The following is a 19,494-nucleotide window of genomic DNA, read 5'->3' as shown; positions in this document are numbered from 1 at the left end:
CCAGGATCATTTAGAGACTGATCTCTACAGAAAAAACACTGATAAAAACAATACCCTTCACTACAGTTCTTATCACCAAAGATCACTTAAAAATCACCTGCCGTTCTCACAACTCCTCCGCATCAAACGGATTGCATCTGACACCACCAAATATGAGGAACAAGCATCAAACATGCTGGAACGTTTTGCTAAAAGAGGATATCCTCAGACCATCTTGGCCCATGCCAAAGAACGTTGTGACAAGATCAAACGACAAGACGCATTGGTTGTACAACCTAAAGACAATAAGCAAAGACCTGTTGTCGTATCTAAATACTCTGAGGCCTCAAGGGCATACAAAACTGCAATTTTGAAACACTGGCCAATCATCAGCCGAGAACAGGATTTCAATGGTATCTTTGGTGAACTACCACTATTTGCCTACAAAAGAGGTAATAATCTTAAGGAACTCATAAAAAACCCCAAACCTACATCTATTGTTCAATATAAAGGTAACCAACCTTGCCACAACTGCCAGAACTGCAACAACATGATTAAAGGTCCTGTGATCAAACACCCTATGAAGGGTTCAGATGTCAAACTGAAACTGAACGCTACATGTGACACCGAAAATGTCGTGTACATCATCAAATGCCCGTGTGGGCTGATATACACTGGAAAAACCACACGTAAATTGAAATTGAGAATAAATGAACACAAGAGCAATATAAGAACTGCTAACATGAAATCCAATTTGGCTTTACACTTCAAAGACAGTAGACACAACATCAGTCAGCTTAGGTTCGCTGCTGTGGAAGTGGTCAAGAAGCGAGACGACAGAGACAACAATAACTTTCTATTGCAGCGGGAAAACCATTGGATTAAATTTCTTCAGTCTATGAAACCATCCGGTCTTAATGATCGGATGGAGTTTCAATGTTATTTGTAGAGATGCTACTTTGACTTGCACGGTCTCATGATTATTGCTGCTGATCTTGATGTTTTAATTTAATTTTCATATTGTTTTACTTCACTTACTGTTTTGTTCCACATTACGTTTATGACTTCACTCATTTCTTCGCACTTAATACACTGTCCGTCTATATTGATTCTCGGTTATCATCCCTTTTACTATTCCAACATGGCCGTTATACATTTAGTCCTCTTTCCATACACATGGCACCTTCTAACTCACTTCCGCATATACGGAACACCCGGCACACACTCAATGGCGAAGGGCGCATTCAGTAGGACGCGTGAGCTTGCTTCACTCTTTCTGTAAGTATCACACACTACGCCACATGTTTGGCTTTGTTTTTAACTGGTGGTGTTACCTGTGATTAGAATGGGGCATGGTTATCGATGCACGGAGACTGTTGAATTACTTGTGATTTTTTCTCGTGTAACACTTGGCTTATTAAATTTCGTCTAGACATCTTTATTAATTCACAAAATGGGTCTGTTTTTGAGTTTATTACACAGACGCTGATCCTTGGGCTAGCACTTTTTTCGGGTGCATTTTTATTTTTACACCACGTTGACTATCCGGTATTACTCATTAGACACTTTCACGATCTAGGCAGTACATTCATGCATTTACTTTTACTCGGTGGATCATACTTAGATTTTTTCATTATTGTTTTTTAGGATTCCCCTGACGAAGGACCTTGTGTCCGAAATGCATTGGGATATGATGTCATTATTTGCATAATGAATTTGGATTTACATATACAATGAACGTTATGGATTTCTATGAGAGATTCATGTGAATTAAAACATGAAGAACATGAACAAAAATCTTGTTTAATTCATCGCATTATTTGAAGAACTTGTTAAAGAAACTTGTTTGTTTCATCAAGGTTGTGCTCAGAGAGTTGGCACCTATCCTAGGTGTCACCAACCACTATTATTGAAACAGAGGCACAAACTTTTGGGAAACTCGCAGGCTATGCTTTGAACCAAGGAAAGACACAAATTATATTAAATAATAAGTGTGACCTGAGAGACTCCCGGGTAACAGATAAAGCTACTTATCTAGGGGTAACTATTACATCTAAATTGGAAAATCTAGTAGATTTAAATCTAAAGCCTTTAGTAGATACAATGCAAAAAGACCTCAGCCGTATTGATAATTTACATCTATCACTGATTGGACGGGTAAACGCACTAAAAATGGTCTACTTCCCAAAAATCCTGTACATGTTTAGAGCTATAAATCTGGAAATTTCAGATTATTGGCTTAAGGCAATGGAGCGTGCTTTTTCAAGCTTTATTTGGTCTTACACCCGACCTCGACGTGCTTATAAATCTTTGACGCTCCCAAAAGAAAGAGGAGGACTTGCCCTCCCGAATTTAAAGGTATACTATTGGGCAACAGTCTGGCTATATAGCCATGAGCTTCTTTATCTCGATGGCATAGAAATACCACTGGGCAACAGCTGCCCGTCTATTTATCAATTAATCTTGGGTCACAAAAGTACGGGCTATCTATGGAGACAACTTTTTGACAGCTACCACAAAAAAGTCAGGTTAAAAACACTCCTAGGATCTTTCAAAGTATGGAAAGCAGTGAGAAAACTACTTGGTATAGGACGTATATCTTTCTACTCCCCTCTTCAAAATAACGCTGTCCTACCTGAAATATTTAGCGGGACATGCATGAACAAATGGAAGGCTGCGGGAATTACCCACATAGGATGTATGATCTCCTCAGGAGGGTTATACTCCTTTGAGGATTTACGAGAAAAATTTCTCCTGGAATCGAGAGACTTCTTTAAGTATCTCCAAATAAGAGACTTTATATCGCAACATAATAGAGAAAATAAACTTTCTTGTGAGATTGATATTGCTAATATTTTAAGTAACCCCCGGAAAAAAATCAGGATTGGGGAGATGTATGCTCTTTTACTGTCTCACTTTCCGGATGATCTACAGAAAATTACACAAAAGTGGCAGAACAGACTTAACATTACATCAGAAGAATTTAAACTTGCATATGATTATTCACAATCTGATCTAATATCAACAAAATTACAGACTCAATTTTACAAAATATGCTTTTTTATGTACTATACACCGGATAAAATAGCCAAATGGGGGAGTGGGAGAGGCACATGTTGTTTTAGATGCAATTTACCAAGTGCTGATTGTCTACACATATTCTCTGCGTGTGCATGCTTAACATCTTTGAAATCAAGTATTGAACGCTTTCTATCACTGGTTTTAAATGCAGCAATCACCCTCCCGGATGAAACAGTTATGTTGGGTATAACGAATCTGCCTAATCCAATAACTGGGCATAAATTAATTTTTGTAGCAATGGCTGTCTTAAGAATCTGCATAGCCTCTGCCTGGCTTGACCCCATCGCCCCATCATTCCAACAATGGTTTGCAAGATTGCTAGCCATATATAACTCAGAGATGGCCATATACAAGACAAAAGGCAGGAAGCGACGGATAAAAGGGCTCCAAATTTGGCTTCCTCTAAGGGAATGGTCTCAGCGTCACAATAGCACTTAGCTACACACTACAGCTTATATATTAGACAATCGAAGCATCTTTATATCTAAATCATGCTTAAATAATTTGGTATAATTTAACTGAAGAGCATAATCCTTATTGTTTTTTATTCCCTTGCTTCTCTTACGAATTAGTTGCTTTCCTTTTTTTCTTTTTTTTTCTCTTTCTCCGTGTACAGAAATATTGTTTTTCTTATCATTTTCTAAATTCGTTTCAATATTGCCTGTCCTGGAATGGGGAAGGGGGGACACAAAATGTTTGTCTGTATTAAAAAATCAAATAAAGATATTTAAAATAAAAACAAGTGCAATTCACAAGAAATAAAACACTTAAAATTAGAACACACTATGTCACTAGCCAAATGGTCAGTCTGCCAGATGGGTGTTCAAATTGGGCCGACAGGGATTTATAAAAAAATGGTCGGTGATCCTGCGCCAGGGATCTGGTGGGATTTTCTTCCAGGCCGATCTGTCTCCAGGTGGGGCCAAAAACAGCAGTAATTTGCCCTCTTGCAACAGAAATAGATCCCTGGTGCCTAGTAGGGTTTTCTGGGGGAAGAAAGGCCAAATAAAAACGGCAGATCCACCCCCATGGGTAGAAAATACATAAACATAATTTAACCCCCTTGGAACCAACCCTTGGCCAAGGGGTTGCTTCCATCTGCAATAAAAAGAATCCCTTGTACCTAATGGGGTTTTCTGCCTCCCCTGGGGACAGAAAGGCCAAAAAAGGGCTGACTTGCTCTCGGGGAGTGCTGAAAAAACATAAACTGAATTTTACCCCCTTGGAATTGAACCTTGCCCAAGGGATCGCTTCCATTACATTTAAACTTACTCCCTGGTGCCTAGTGGGGGCATTTCTGCTGCATGATCGTAATGCTGTGCATGATAGTGTAGCAGGAATGCCCTACAAAGAGAAATCAGGGGTGAGGAAAAACTCTTTGTTCTCCCCCGATGCCTCAATGTACCATAAACCCCCCTCGGGAGCGGGAAACACTCACCTCTGCTCTGACACCTGGAAGCAAATGGCTTCCAGCATGTCTGGAAGCTCCTTACGATGCCAGTGCATGCTGTGCATGCAGACCCCATAGGATTTCTGAGGGGGGGTCAGGGGTGGCAGCGGAAACTCTTCCACTGCCATCCCTGCTTGGGGGTGTAGATGGGCTGCCCATGGTGGAGCGCCAGCGTTTTTCTCATGGGTGGGTACTATGATTTCATGAGTAATGTCATCAGTGAGGTCACTGACCATGTCATGAGTGATGTCATATGTGAGATCATAAGCAGTGCATTAATTATAGCTGCTGAATTTCACTGTTTTTTTACAAGTGAAATGTAATGTAACTATAATGTCTCTGAAACCTTTGTTTTTTTCAGTGAATAGGATACACACACATAAAAACACACACACACACACACACATATTGTGCTTTTTATAGTAGTAATTGTGTTGCATAAGTGCTGCACCACAATACCCCTTCTTACCTAACCCATATACTGACCCTATCGGGTGGAAAGAGACCTTTCAGAAGCACAAGATACCTACTACTTAAGCCACAAAAAGTTTACAAAAAGAAAACCTACAACCAATCCTTTTCCAGATTTGCCCCTCCCGAGAACAGATGCAACCCATCCACATCCATCTTCGGGAAAAGAGTTTAAGCTCTACTATCCAAAAAATTCACTCTGTGCACACAGGTTATCAGAAAAGAATGTACTCTTCCTCTAGATTACTAGGAACAGGGTACGCCAGAACCCCTCACGGGCTAGGGGTTTTTAGCCGGTGACCAGATGGGCTAGGGCCGGGCAAAAAACTCTCCCCCGTCAGGGGCTCCGTCCTCCAGCCTGCTGTGTGGCAAAGTGCCCGGGACGAGCTCTATTGGGCCTAGGTGGTCCTCCCTTGGGCATCCGGTCCCGAGAGCTCTGGCCGGGTGCTCCCTATACTGGGCTCCGTCCTCAGCTCCACCATGGGTCCGGGCCCATCAGGCATTCCCCAGGTCAGCTTGGGGACCCCTGTCTGCAGTCCCGGGCCCGAGGCCAGAGCCCCAAAGCCCTCCAAAGAGCAGGCGGGAGCCATCCCGTGAAGGCTCAGGGGCAGATTGGCATGCTTCAGGCCCACCGGTCACATGCAATGCTTACCAATGGGGTGTTCAGATGACTGGGCTGCCCTGGAAGTCTGGATGAGGGCTCATGTTCCTCCCCAAACCCAGCCAGGGCTCCAGGAGGTTGGGCTTGTCTGCGCCTTGGGCCCCCTCCCTCACTCGGTATGCACGGGTTACCAGAAGGGGGGGTACCTTTCCTCCAGATTACTAAGGACACTGTACGGCAGAACCCCTTGCTGGCTGGGGACCCTCTGCTGATGACCAGATGGGTTGGGGCCGGGCAAAAAACTCCTCCCTGTCCAGGGCTCCTTCCTCCAGCCCACTGCATGGAAAAGTGCCATGGACGGGCTCCATCGGGCCTGGGCGGTCCTCCCTTGGGCGTCTAGGCCTGAGAGCTCTGGCCGGGTGCTCCCTACACTGGGCTCCGTCCTCCACTTTGCCAGGGGCCCGGGGCCCATCGGGCGTTCCCCAGCTCGGCTTGGATTCAGGAGCTCTGGCAGGGGCTCTTGGTGGCCCTGTGTTGGAGGGTGCCCCAGGCTCCATTCTCGGGCCTGCCGCGTGGCAGGGCACCCGGGACATGGGCCCAGGGAGGCCTCCCCTGAACGTGCTGGCCTGGGCCCTCCGGCCGACGAGGGCTCCAGGAGGTCAGACACATTCGCGCCTTGGGTACCCTCCATTACCCGGTGTGCACAGATTACAAGAAAGGGGAGTATTTTTCCTCCAGGTTACTAGTGAGAGCGTTAGGGGATTCTGAGATAGGGAATGTCAGGCCCCGAATCCACCCGCCTGGGCCCCCAGGGGCCCAGGTCCACATCTGCCTCCCAGACCTTCCTGATGGACCTTTCCTCCAAGCCTGCTCACCCTGGGAGCGGGCAGGGATTACGAATATGGCATTTCCTGTGCAGAGCGGCCTTCCATGGGAATCCCTGGCCAGTGCTGCACACTCAGATCGGTTGGGCACGCTTGGTCAATTTAGGGACGGAATGCTTGGCCAGCCTCATCTGTTGTTTCAAGCAAAGAGCTTCCACCCCGCATGGACCGTCCGACTTGAGGGTCCTGCCGCCTGGCAGAGGCCCTTCCCCAAACCCAGCAGAGCGAAGGCTGAAAGGCCCCAGCAGCTCATGCCCCCCAGTGGTCTGACCCGAGTGGAAGGGGTCAGGTGGCTCCAGGTCCCAGATGCTGCTGCCCGGCAGGTCCATAGCCCTCGTGTGCCACGCCGTCACCCCGCTCTGCCCAGTGCATTTCTGCAGCAGCTCGGAATGACCGTTCTTTGGGGTACCGCTGCTCTGGGCTGGCACCCCTGCATCTCGCTCAGGCTACGCCTGGCACGCCTCTCCCTTTTGGGGAGACAGCTGGACCATCTGGCACCCATGCAACTGCACCTGTCTACTCCCAGCAAAACCCCCCCACCAGGCGCGTGGGCTCTTTTCCCCAGCTGGCTCCCGAGAGGCGTGTGCAAAGGTGTTGGCAGGTACACAGGCATACAGCTCTCGAACCCACCCTGTCAGCAGGTGCAGCTACCTGGCTGATCCTGCCAGTAGCATATGCTTGTCTCAAAGACCAAGCCATGCACGTGAAAGTACAAATGGTCGGTACAGTGAAACTGCGAATGGCTCATTAAACCAGTTATGGTTCCTTCGATCGCTCCATATGCTACTTGGATAACTGTGGTAAATCTAGAGCTAATACATGTCAACGAGTGCGGACCTCCCGGGATGTGTGTATTTATCAGACCAAGACCAATCCCGGCTCACCCGACCACTTTGGTGAATCTAGATAACCTCGATCCTATCGCATGTCACTGTGACGGCGACAATACATTCGGATATCTGCCCTATCAACTTTCGATGGTACTTTCTGTGCCTACCATGGTAACCACGAGTAAAGGGGAATCAGAGTTTGATTCTCGAGAGGGAGCCTGAGAAACGGCTACCACATCCAAGGAAGGCAGCAGGCGCACAAATTACCCACTCCCAACTCGGGGAGGTAGTGATAAAAAATAACAATACAGGACTCTTTTAAGGTCTGTAATTGGAATGAGTACACTTTAAATCCTTTGACGAGAATCCATCAGAGGGCAAGTATGGTGCCAGCAGCCACAGTAATTCCAGCTCCAATAGCGTATATTTAGGCTTTACTGTTTTCAGTTTCTATTTTTGGTCAATTCTGGTGGTGTTTTTTCAATGTTTTCCAGTGATTTCAATACCTCAAAAAAACAGTGCTTTTCAGTGGTTACTCATTTTCACACCATAAAAAACAACTGAAACAGTGTTTTACCGGTGTTTATGGAACACTTTGCTTTTATTATTGCTTGCTTTCTTCATTGAATGCATGGTAGTAATGTGAAACATTTTGTGCAAGCTCACACATCTATGGGGCACAAGCTCTGCAAAATAACACAGCATATCAAAGCAGGCATATTTAAATACACAAGACAAAGCCTGCCTATAAAAAAAAACACAAGTGGATTTATGAGCAGCCCACAGAACCTTTTGTGCTGTCCTGTCCCACTCCCCAGCCATGCTGACAAACTGGGGCAGGGGAGACAGGGAGAGTACAGCAGCATACGTTGGTCCATCTTCATCTAAATTACACCCTCCCCTACACGTGAGCCAAGCAGGGGGCCTGGTGTTGCTCTGTCCCTTGGGCCATTCAAACCTTGGCACCCCAGCAACAAATACAAACCATGTAATAAACATAAAACAAGCAAAAAACACACTCCATTCAGTGAATCTAAACTAAGCAAATAACTCACTGACCACTGCTTTGAGCAGCAAGTGTGCAGGAAACTCACACAACAACAAATACCCCATAAGCATTCCATCACCTCTAAACTTCTTGAAGTCACTCCATCAGAAGGACACAAGTATATTGGCCATATTATATATACTGCACCAAATGAAAAAGAAGTTTTGTATTTCGGGATAGGTCTGAAAGAAGACAGTGAAGTAGAAGAGGAGAAAGGAAGTGAATGCAGAAGAAGAGAGTGAAAAGACAGCAATGGAGAGGAAGGAGATGAAGCATGAAACATGCAGATGAGGGGCTTCAGAAAGAAATGTATGGTATTGGTGTTTTAAAAAGTTAGCTCAAAATGTCTCCTATGAAATGCGGTGTCCCTTGTTCTGTACTAGCAAAAAGAAAATTCCTGAGTGACATTGTTACAGTAGTTGCAAATAGGTAAGGCAGGTGTAAAGGACAACTAGTTCCAGAGGTTGAAGTAGGGAGGATTTATTGGTAACTACATCCTCAAGCTTTTTTACTTTGACCAAATAAGTAGCTATACTTACTGTAAAAAAACAACTGTTCCTGCAACGTTAATGTCCACTTTTGGCTGCCTCAGTCTGAAAGACAAACAAGGCTCTCTTCTACTCTGTGAAGGGAACGAAGGAACAGACAGCTGAAGAAAAACAAGGAACATTCTGGCATTTTCACACTCTCTGCTTGTTGAGACTGTGGCAAAGTCCAGCAAAGTACACATTCCCCGAAAGTTTGAAGGCCGTTTTTAATAAAGTGTACCACCTTCTGAATATCTGGGAGTATTTCTATGCCTCCTTTCCACTACTGACATGAAGCATGCAAATATGGTTATTTCCGGAAGACATGGATATGCATGGGGTCTTGAATGGTTAGAACACCAGCTCCTTCCCCAGGGTGTGACAGGCCAGTGGGGTAACTCAAAATGATGGGTCTCCCTGCAGAAAATAACCCCTAGTCTCCCAAATTTCACAAATATTAAATGGCATTGGCCTCCCAGAGGCGCAACTAGAGTCAAAATCAGCAGAGTGTAGCTGCAGGGGCTCTAAGAAAGGGTTAAAAAACAACAATGCCTCGTTAAGTAAATGACCTTTTTAAAGATCTGTGAAGTACTCGGGTGTGGCCACAGTAAGACAGATGGCAGAGCACAACAGCTTCTCTCCCCCCATGTGAGCCAGGCAGGGGGCCTGGTGTTGCTCTGGCCCATGGGCCATTCACACCTCGGCTCCCCATGTGCCGGACCGGGCCAGACACAACAGAGACATAATGATGCACCAATCCACTGTCAGCATACCATGACGGCATGGGCCATGCGGATGGAACCATAGAACTCCTAAGAGCACTTAACAGTAGGAAACACTGCAAATCTAACAAGACTGCAGCTGGTCAATGCTTCAAAACTAAACAACACATATTACAAAAGAAGACATCATCTCACCAACTGCCATACCCAAGTCAGCAGAACCCACAAGATGCACCCACACCAACTTTCTTCATTTGGAGTGTTAATTCACTCTACAGACTCTCACATAGGGCACCAAACCCATATTATAGCTTAAAAATATTCAGAACTTGCTCATTTTCATAACAGTAAGCACCATTATGAAGTTTAGAGACTAAAAAGGAAAGCGTGCATATAATACAATCACAGAGGAGCAGCTCCCTGATATTCTTAAAGGATTCATTTACATCATTGAGAAATAAGACGCAGAGATGGACCTTGGTTTCAAAACATTTAACACAAAGATTTCAAGCATAGAAAAAGTGGTCATCAGCGAAAAGTGTCAGATAAAAACTCACTAATTACTAAAGAAGTGTGACGCATAATACTTCAAGCAGGAGACCACGTGCTTAGGAATAAAAGAACAAGAAAGCATACAAATGAGAGGCTGTATATCTCGTGAGCCTATGGAATACTACAGTAAAAAACATTGTCTGCACAGATTCCTGGTCTTTATTCGAAAACATCATAAGACAGGGCATACAAGTGTGGTTACTATAGATAGGCTATCTTGATAACAGGTTAATGGATATAGAGTCCGTTGCCACGGACGTTTTGAAATCCGCGCAAGTCAAATGTATTATGGACTGAGCGGATTCCTTCCCGATTTGGTCATGATTTACATGTGCAACACACATCTCAACAACAGCGTTGCAACCTTCGGAGCTACATATTGTAACACTGAAAATACACATTTCTTATAGGTCCCATGATCCCACTATTCCGCTATATTAAAGTAAACCTTTCACACTCAATTGTGTACTTGTATGTTTGGAGATGCGATGTTCTCTCTTCAGACGCAAGTCTCCTATAAATAACATTGATAATCGTGTTTCTGTTGTGCAATCTAATCTAGTTAAACAAATGTATGAAATACCAAACAAGCCTTTATTACGGATAACGGATCGATTGCTTCAACTAGATTCCTATTAAGGATATTAAAGTTGTTACTTAGACAGTTTTCATACTAAGTCGCTTGATTTGCCACCAATTACAGATATTTTCCTAAAACCAGAAAAACGTGCACATTTAATTAGCTTTCAACCCAGTCTGGCAACTAAGCCTCCCACTGTGTCAAACACTGTCGAAAAACAAAAACAACCTATGCACCACGGCTATGTTTTCCATGGGTGGGCGGACAACCAGCAATTCGTGATTAGTTTATGTGGGGCAATTATTGCCAGGGTCACACCCCTACATCCACAAAGTCTACCACTTTCTACGGGGCTACAACGGTTCTCCTCCCACTCAGCTAACTTAGAATGCTAATGAAGATTCTTGATTTAGACTTCCTTCTGTGGAGGGAAATTTAAACTACTGCCAGAACACTGACGTTATTTAAAATGAACAATGTTCCTTTGTCAACTTCCATAAACCACAGCATCTCCCCGCAGGCACACAAAAATACACAATACAAATTTTAGGAATCTGTTTAATTGTTGAAAACTATTGAGTATTCCCTCCTCTGGGTTCATTTTATTTTTAATCTGACGCACCAGTAGGTAGCTGCGGGGACGTAGGTGGCAGAAGTGCAGAAGAGCTGTGGCGCCGTGGCCTACTATGTTGAAATTATAGTTGCTTTTACTTCCAAAGAAGGTGCTACAGAGGGAATTTTCTTAGCTTCCATTAGTGCCTATGGTACCCTTGCTGTGACTCACGTTCCGAGCTGCTTCCTTCTCGTGCCCAAATTGCTGTTGGTTTGCAATGCTTTGGCTCCATCAAGTGGCCAACTATGAAAGTCAGTGACACTCGGTTTAAACCGGGTCAGCTGATTTTTATCCGGTAGGGTACTGTCAGGCACAGTCGGTCCTAACCGATTTCTGGACAGTCTACGTATATTAAAGTTTCTGCAGTTAAAAAGCTCATAGTTGGATTTTGGGATTGAGCTGGGGATTCGCTGCTAGGCAAGCTACCGCCTGTCCCAGCCCCTGCCTCTTGGCACTCCATTAATGGTATTGACTGAGTGTCCTGGGGATCCCAAGCCTTTACTTTGAAAACATTGAAGTGTTCAAAGCAGGCGGGTCCCCTGAATACTTCAGTTAGGAAAAATGGAATAGGACTCCGGTTCTATTTTGTTAGTTTTCAGAACTGGGGCCATGATTAAGAGGGATGGCTGGCGGCATTCGTATTGTGCAGATAGAGGTGAAATTCTTGGACCAGCGCAAGACGACCCAAAGCGAAAGCATTAGCCAAGAATATTTTCATTAATCAAGAATGAAAGTAGGAGATTCGAAGACAATCATATACTGTCATAGTTCTGACCATAAACGATGCCGACTAGAGATCTGGCGGCGTTATTCCCATGACCCGCCGAGCAGCTTCCAGGAAACCAAAGTCTTTGGTTTCCTGGGGGAGTATGGTTGCAAAGCTGAAACTTAAAGGAATTGACGGAAGGGCACCACCAGGAGTAGTGCCTACGGCTTAATTTTACCCAACACGAGAAGCCTCACCCAGCCCAGACACAGAAAGGATTGACAGATTGATAGCTCTTTCTCGATTCTGTGGGTGGTGGTGCATGGCCGTTCTTAGTTGGTGGAGAGATTTGTCTGGCTGATTCTGATAACAACGAGACTCCTCCATGCTAACTAGTTACGTGACCCCCAGCGGTCGAGATCGAAAAATAACAGCTCTGTGATGCCCTTAGATGTCCAGCAAGCACTCCCTGGGCACAGGGCCCAGCCTTGCCCTCACACCCATGGCCCATGGCTGCATGGAACGCATGAGTGAGGCTGATCTTCCTCCACTGGGGAAGGACCCAACCGATGCATCAGGGACAGGGGCTGGGGCCGCCTCAGCCCCTGTCCCTCTCCCTGGGAGGGGCACAGTGGTGGACCTTACTGAGACAGAACCCACGCTTCCCTGGCATGACCCCCACAGTGGTGGGGAAACCGAATGGCAGTGCCTCTCCAGGCTGGGACAACCCCCTTGAAAGGCCCTGCCACCCCGGGCTCTTCCGTGCCCGAGTCCCAGCTGGATCGGGCATCGGGCAAATGAGGAGCGGCCTTTTACAGGTGGCAGGGCGGCTAGAAGAGAAAAGGCTGAGGGCCTGCTAGGGGACCCCTGGCTGCTCTCCGTGGGAGGCATGCGGGATGGGGAGCTACCTGACTCTTCCCTTCCGGTGCCTCTGACCCAGGCGAGGGTGGGGTGGGCTACTCACCAGCCCGCCGGCACGGCTCGGCGCTACCCGGCAACGGATGGCTGACATGCAGGTGGGGCAACCCTCCCTCATTACCAGGTACCCAGTTTGACCCTGTCCTGTGCGGCCTGGCTGAGGGGTTTAAAGACTTGCGCGGTCCCTCCTGCTTACTCAGGGAAGGACTGGCGGCAGTGGGGGGCTCCCGGGCCAAGCACCTGGTAACCCTTTTTTTCTCCCAACGGTGGAGTGTGACTCCCAGAGGGGAAGCCATGAATGAGGTGCCAGGACCATCTTGATTCGTGGACAGTGGATGGACGGCATCACCTTCCTCCCACCTCTCCTGCACCCGCAAGTGGGTGAACATTTTCGAAAAGTTGCCTGTGACTCTTGGCGATGGATCACTCGGCTCACACGTCGGTGAAGAACGTAGTTACCTACAAGAATCAGTGTGAATTTCAGGACACATTGATCATCGACACTTTGAATGCCCCTTGCGGCCCAGGTTCCTCCCGAGGCTATGCCTGTCTGAGGGTTGCTCGATCGTAAATCGCCCCCTGGGGCTTTCTCAGGACATGGCTGGGGCCGTTGCAGGGTTAGCTCTGCTTCCCTTCATCCCCCCACAAAGTCAGACCCCGATCGCCCGTGACGGGGTCCCTCACTGGGTCCTGTCACAGAGGTATGTCGCCGGCATGCCTAGCCCAGCTTCCCTGCCTCGGCAGGGAGGGAGGTAGAGACCGGCCCACCCCAAGCCCATCCTGGGTCACCTGGCTATCTGTGGTGTCCCACCAGCTGCCTGCGTGCACATTCCTCGGGCGCCCACCTATGCGTCCGGCTCCCTGAGGAGGGCAAACCTGCTCCAGATCTGATCCGGGGAAAGAGGGCACACGCTGCTGGGACACCAGGCCTTCCCCGGCGACTCCCCTCGAAACTTCAGCTTTTTTTCCGACTACGAGCTCAGATCAGACATGGCAACCTGCTGAATTTAAGCAAAGGAAAAGAAACTAACCAGGATCCCCCCAGTAACGGCAATTGAAGAGAGAAGAGCCCAGCGCCCAATCCTCACCCGGTGGTGGAAGTGGGAAATGTGGCATACAGAAGACTCCCCAGAATCGCTCAGGGGGCCCAAGTCTTTATGATCCAGGCTCACCCCGTGGACAGTGTTAGGCCAGGAGCGACCCCTGGCAAGCTAGGATCGGGTCTTCTCGAAGTAGGGATGCTTGGGAATACAGCCCAAAGTGGTGGCAAACTCCATCTAAGGCTAAATACAGGCGCGAGACCGATAGCCAACAAGTACCGTAAGGGAAAGTTGAAAGGTACTTTGAAGAGAGAGTTCAAAAGGGTGTGGAACAGTTGAGAAGTAAACGGGTGGGGTCTGTGCAGTCTGCCCGGAGTATTCAACATGGCAGAAAGGCCGGTGGCCCAGGAGTGGCGGACCCCCTCCGCGGGACCAGTGACTGGGCCTACCCGGCCCGCACAGGGTACATTTCCTCCATGGCAGTGCGCCATGACCGGCTCTGGGTCCGCTGGAAAGGTTTTGGGGTGGCAGGTGGCCCTCTGCTCTGGCAGAGGGTATCACAGCCTCCTGTCAGCAGCTTCACCGTGTCCGCAGGGCTGAGGGAGATTTGACCTGCTTCGCTCCCCCCAGGTACCTGCTCCTGGCTGCCCTTTAGGGCGTGCCGGGGTGGGAAAGGGAGGAAGGGGCCCCCTGCTCCCACTGTGACTGAGTTGGACTATGCTCAGTGTACCCCGACCGTGTCGCACTGCTGGGTGGGGAGGCCCACACCGGGCCAGGGGTCAGCGGCGATGTCAGTTACCCACCTGACCCGTCTTGAAACATGGACCAAGGAGGCTAACACATGCGAGAGTCAGATGGCCGAGCAAAACCCGGTGGGGCAATGAAGGTGAGGGCCGGTGCGCGGCTGCTGAGCTGAAATCCCGCCATGCTTCCAGCGGTAGGCGCACCACTAGCTGGCTCGCTCGCTCCATCAGAGAGGTGGAGCATGAGCATGCGTGATAGGACCTGAAAGATGGTGAACTATGCCTGGTTAGGGCGAAGCCAGAAGAAACTCTGGTGGAGATCCTTAGCGGTCCTGATGTGCAAAACGGTTCTCTGACCTGGCTATAGGGGCGAAAGACTAATGGAACCATCCAGTAGCTGGTTCCCTCTGAAGTTTCCCTCAGGATAGCTGGTGCCTCGTAGTCCCAGTTTTATCTGGTAAAGCGAATGATTAGAGGTCTTGGGGCTGAAACAATCTCAACCTATTCTGAAACTCTAGAGCTGGGCATGGAATGCGAGTGCCTAGTGGGCCACTTTTGCTAAGCAGAACTGACGCTGCTGGATGAACCGTATGCCGGGTTAGGGCGCCCGATGCTGATGCTCATCAGACCCCAACAAAGGTGCCGGTTGATATAGGGAGGACATGGCTTGGCAGTTCGGGCTGGACTGTTCCCATGAGGCACAGGGTCAGACTGATTTGCATGTAGCCATGTCTGAACTGGGGTGGCGGAGTGGGCTAATGAACGGTGATGGATTAAACCCAGATCTTTTGACTGGGTGTGAGTGTTTGATTGATTCAGATGCTCCTGAGTAGGAGGGCCACTGAGGTGCGCAAGGAAGCCAGGGACAAGGGCTCAGGTGGAGCCACCACAGTTGCAGATCTTGGCGGTAGTAGCAAATATTCAAACAAGGACTTTGAAGGCCGAAGTGGAGAAGAGTTCCATGTGAACAGCAGTTGAACATGGGTCAGTCGGTCCTAAGAGATAGGTGAGCGCCGTTCGGAAGGGACAGGCGATGGCCTCCATTGTCCTTGGCCAATTGAAAGGGAGTCGAGTTCAGATCCCCGAACCCGAAGTGGTGGAGACGGGCGCCCTTGCGGCGTCCAGTGCAGTAACGCAAATGAATCCCGAGAAGCCGGAAAGAGCCCCGGGGAGAGTTTTGTTTTATTTGTGATGTGCAGGGTGCCCTGGAATGGGTCCACCCCGAGAGAGGGGCCCGAGCCATGGAAAACATTGCGGTTCCGGCGGCGTACGGTGAGATCTTGCTTGTCCTTGAAAATACGGGGTAAATGCTGTCAATCTCACGCCGGGCCGTACCCATATCTGCAGCAGGTCTCCAAGGTGAACAGCCGATGACATGTTGGAACAATGTAGGTAAGGGAAATAGGCAAGTCAGATCCGTAACTTTGGGATAAGGATTAGCTCTAAGGGCTGGGTTGGTCAAGCTGGGGTGGGAAGTGAGTCTGGGCATGTGCTGTGGCTGGGCAAGGTACCACCCTCCGGGGTGACAGCGGCTCTGGACACAGGCTGGGCCCTTCCTGTGGATCACCCCAGCTGTGGTGGTCGCCTCTCCCCGTGCCCGTCACCCGGGGCCGGCGTTCTGCCTTGGCCGGTGGTTAGCAGCTGACTTTGAACTGGTGCAGGCCTGGGAAATCTGACTGTTTAATTAAAACAAAGCATTGTGAAGGCCTGAGGCGGGTGTTGACGCGATGTGAAGAAATTCAATAAATTGGGGGTAAACGTAAGGAGTCACTATGACTCTCTTAACCTATTCTCAGTTGTAGTGGCCTTTACCTCACAGTGATTGCATAATCAAAACACACAAACTCAACATTGTAGACAGTAGATTTCTGAGTTATGAAATGAATTTTTAACTGCCTATATATTGCTTGACTATTCGCAGGAAAGTCCATAGAGCCAGGCCAAACAAGGTTCTATCATGGTGGTGAGCGTCATAGTGAGAAATGGTGAATCAAACAAACACAATTCCAGATGGGGTAGTTCCTGGCGATTAAAATCCCCTTTAAGATGGTGAAAGGAGGTGCAGTGTTTTCCAGAAATCATTAACCTCCTTACTGACTTTGACAACCCAGCACCCGGTACAAACAATGCAATAAGTAACAATGATTCAGGTCATGATATAGCACCTAGTTCACCCTCCATAGCAGACGAAGACAAAACAGTAGATCTCAGCAAAGCCATTGCATTTGTGGCCTCCTCAGCCAAGAATGACATTGTGACAAGTAACTTTGAAAATCTACCCAATGTGTACGAGGTCAGCAAAGAATTGAATACAAAGAAAAGTGTTTACACAAAGAAAGTCACATATTGGAAATACCCAAACAAAAAGTATAATTGTGACTTGTGTGGAGACATTTTGTGAACATTTAAAGAACTTAGAAAAGATACCTCTAACAAGCATTAAGGCTTCTATCTCAAACCTATTGCTCAAAATGTGACAAAGAAGCCAAATACAATAATATTGCATGTCATTATGCCAAATGTAAAGGAAGACCTCAAAAAGGAGACCTGCAATTCCTGTTCAGCTTCTGTGACCTTAGAATCAGATCAAAGATTGGAGTTTCACAACATGCTCGGCATGCCCATCCAAGAATACAAAATGAGGCTAGATTAGCAGCTCTAGCAAGCAGCGAACCATCAAAATTAACAGGAAGAAATAGTGCTATTAGCAGAATTGAGAAAAGTGTATGAGAACAAGAGAAACACTAATGCACTGATGATTCTGCATTTTGACAATAAAAACAGAAATCAAATTGCAGAAAAAAGAAGAGATAGAAGAGATAAGAGCAAAAAAACGGCAAAGGATGTACTGCAAGCATCCAATATCTCTGAGAATGACTCCTGCAATGAACCAGAAATTTCAGTGAAAATAACAACGGAAAGGCGCAGAGACTGTATCAATCGGAAACAAGCGCCAAAAAAACCCAACTTTGATTAACTGAATGATAGAATCACAGAAGTCAAGAAGTACACCAAAAACATCCAGCATCACGATGGGAGAAGTGTGGCTCACTGGTTAGAGGAGGCAGACCTGGAAGCAGAGGTCAGCCCGTGACCAGGGTTCAATTCCCAGCTCGGCGGGGTCTTGAGTCCTAAAATGTCCATGGACTCGACAATTCTCGCTCCGGTGCCTACTCGATTCACGGGCTCACACTCTGCGACTCTGGGCAATAGCTTGCTTAATCTCCACAACGGCCCCTCGCGGCGGGATGCCTGGCTTTCAACTTGCGGATACCCTGCCGGGGTTATCTCACAGGGGAAAACCAGGACGGGTTCCCTAAGCAAGCGCTTAGAAACCGCTTGGTGATTTGCGCTATATAAATTCCTGTACATTTACATTTACTATGAATCTGATGGATGAGGTAGTGACTTATATCTCAAGAAACACAAATGATATAAGTCCTGTACCAGCAAATCGTACCAAATCAATGAGAAAACCCAATAATGAGCCTATGAATTCTGTTCAAGATGAGCAACAGATTGCCTCAGTACAATACAAGATAGCAAAGAAAGATAAGAAAAATGTAAGGCTTAATCAGACACACATGAACAATTATGCAAAAGCAAAGGACAGCTACGAAGAATACCAGGCAATGTGTAAGAAAGACAAAAGGAAAGTTGCCAGGATAATTTCTGATGGGGCAGAAGATTCCACCCGCCAAATCAGTGCTGATGAAATCTTCCAATAATATAAAGACATATTTCAAAAAGAAAACAAGAAAAGTCCCAAATTCATCCCAATTATTCGGATACCGGATGAATGGGAAATTGGAAGACTATGTAAAGAAATGACACTGCTCGAAATAACTAAAGCCTTCGATGAATCAGATTTAAAGAAAGCAGTGGGGCCTGACAAGATCAGCCTGAATTACTTAAATAACGTGCTTCACAATCAACCAAGACTGCTGCCAGAATCTTATCATTTTGGTTATCGATGAGAAGAGTATCAGAAGTAATAAAAAGTACTGGTCGATATTAATACCTAAGAATGTACCAATTAGCGTACTTAAAAAAATTAGTAATTGGCGACCAATTACCATGGGTACGGCATTCATGAAGTTGTTCACGAAAATACTAACTAAAAGACTCACATCTTTTGTTGAATTGAATACAAGACAATAAGGCTTCATGAAGGTGAGAGGTTGTCTCAAAAATCTGACTTCTGCAAAACAGTCTTGAAAGGCACAGAGTTCCATCATGCATCAGAGATATAATAAAAGACTTATACACTGACTTAACATTTTTCAAGGGGAAAAACAATGAAGCAACTCCAGAAATAATAATGAATTCGGGAGTTATGCAAGGTGACTCTTTATCCCCACTTGTGTTTAACTTTGCTATGGATCCTTTGATCTGTGATCTTCAGAAATACGGCAAGGACTTCATATTCGGCTCCGATGGTCTCATTAAGCAAATCACCACTCTTGCCTTTGCCGATGACATCGCAGTACTCAGCAACACCTGGGAAGGAATGAGTACAAATCTGAAAATGTATGTGAAAAAAGCACATGGATTTCATATAAGTCACCATAAAGATAAGATCCTGGTTAACAACGGTAAACCATGGCAATTTGAAAAACAAAATATTGAAAACACTCATCCAGGAGAAAGTGAGAGATACCTCGGATTGAACTTTGATCCACACACAGGCCATTCAAGCAACAACAAAATTAATGAGGTTCTTGTTGACTGGGCTTAAAAACTCGACAA

At 46.8% G+C, this 19,494-nt stretch overlaps 1 protein-coding gene, 1 non-coding gene and 1 pseudogene across 7 annotated transcripts in view; all 3 read left to right on the top strand.

The window, feature by feature from the left end:
* Window positions 1-19,494, top strand: part of LOC144766801 (uncharacterized) — a 1,464,990-nt gene that overhangs the window by 309,988 nt on the left and 1,135,508 nt on the right. The gene's annotated exons all lie outside the window — the stretch shown is intronic.
* LOC144771146 (5.8S ribosomal RNA) lies at window positions 13,370-13,522 on the top strand. Its single transcript, XR_013599147.1, has one exon. It is a non-coding gene; the product is annotated as a 5.8S ribosomal RNA (ribosomal RNA).
* Window positions 13,960-16,121, top strand: LOC144771064 (28S ribosomal RNA; annotated as a pseudogene).

Source organism: Lissotriton helveticus, chromosome 7, assembly GCF_964261635.1.
Source record: "Lissotriton helveticus chromosome 7, aLisHel1.1, whole genome shotgun sequence".
Classification (NCBI taxonomy): domain Eukaryota; kingdom Metazoa; phylum Chordata; class Amphibia; order Caudata; family Salamandridae; genus Lissotriton; species Lissotriton helveticus.
This window is presented reverse-complemented; position numbering and strand designations above follow the sequence as displayed.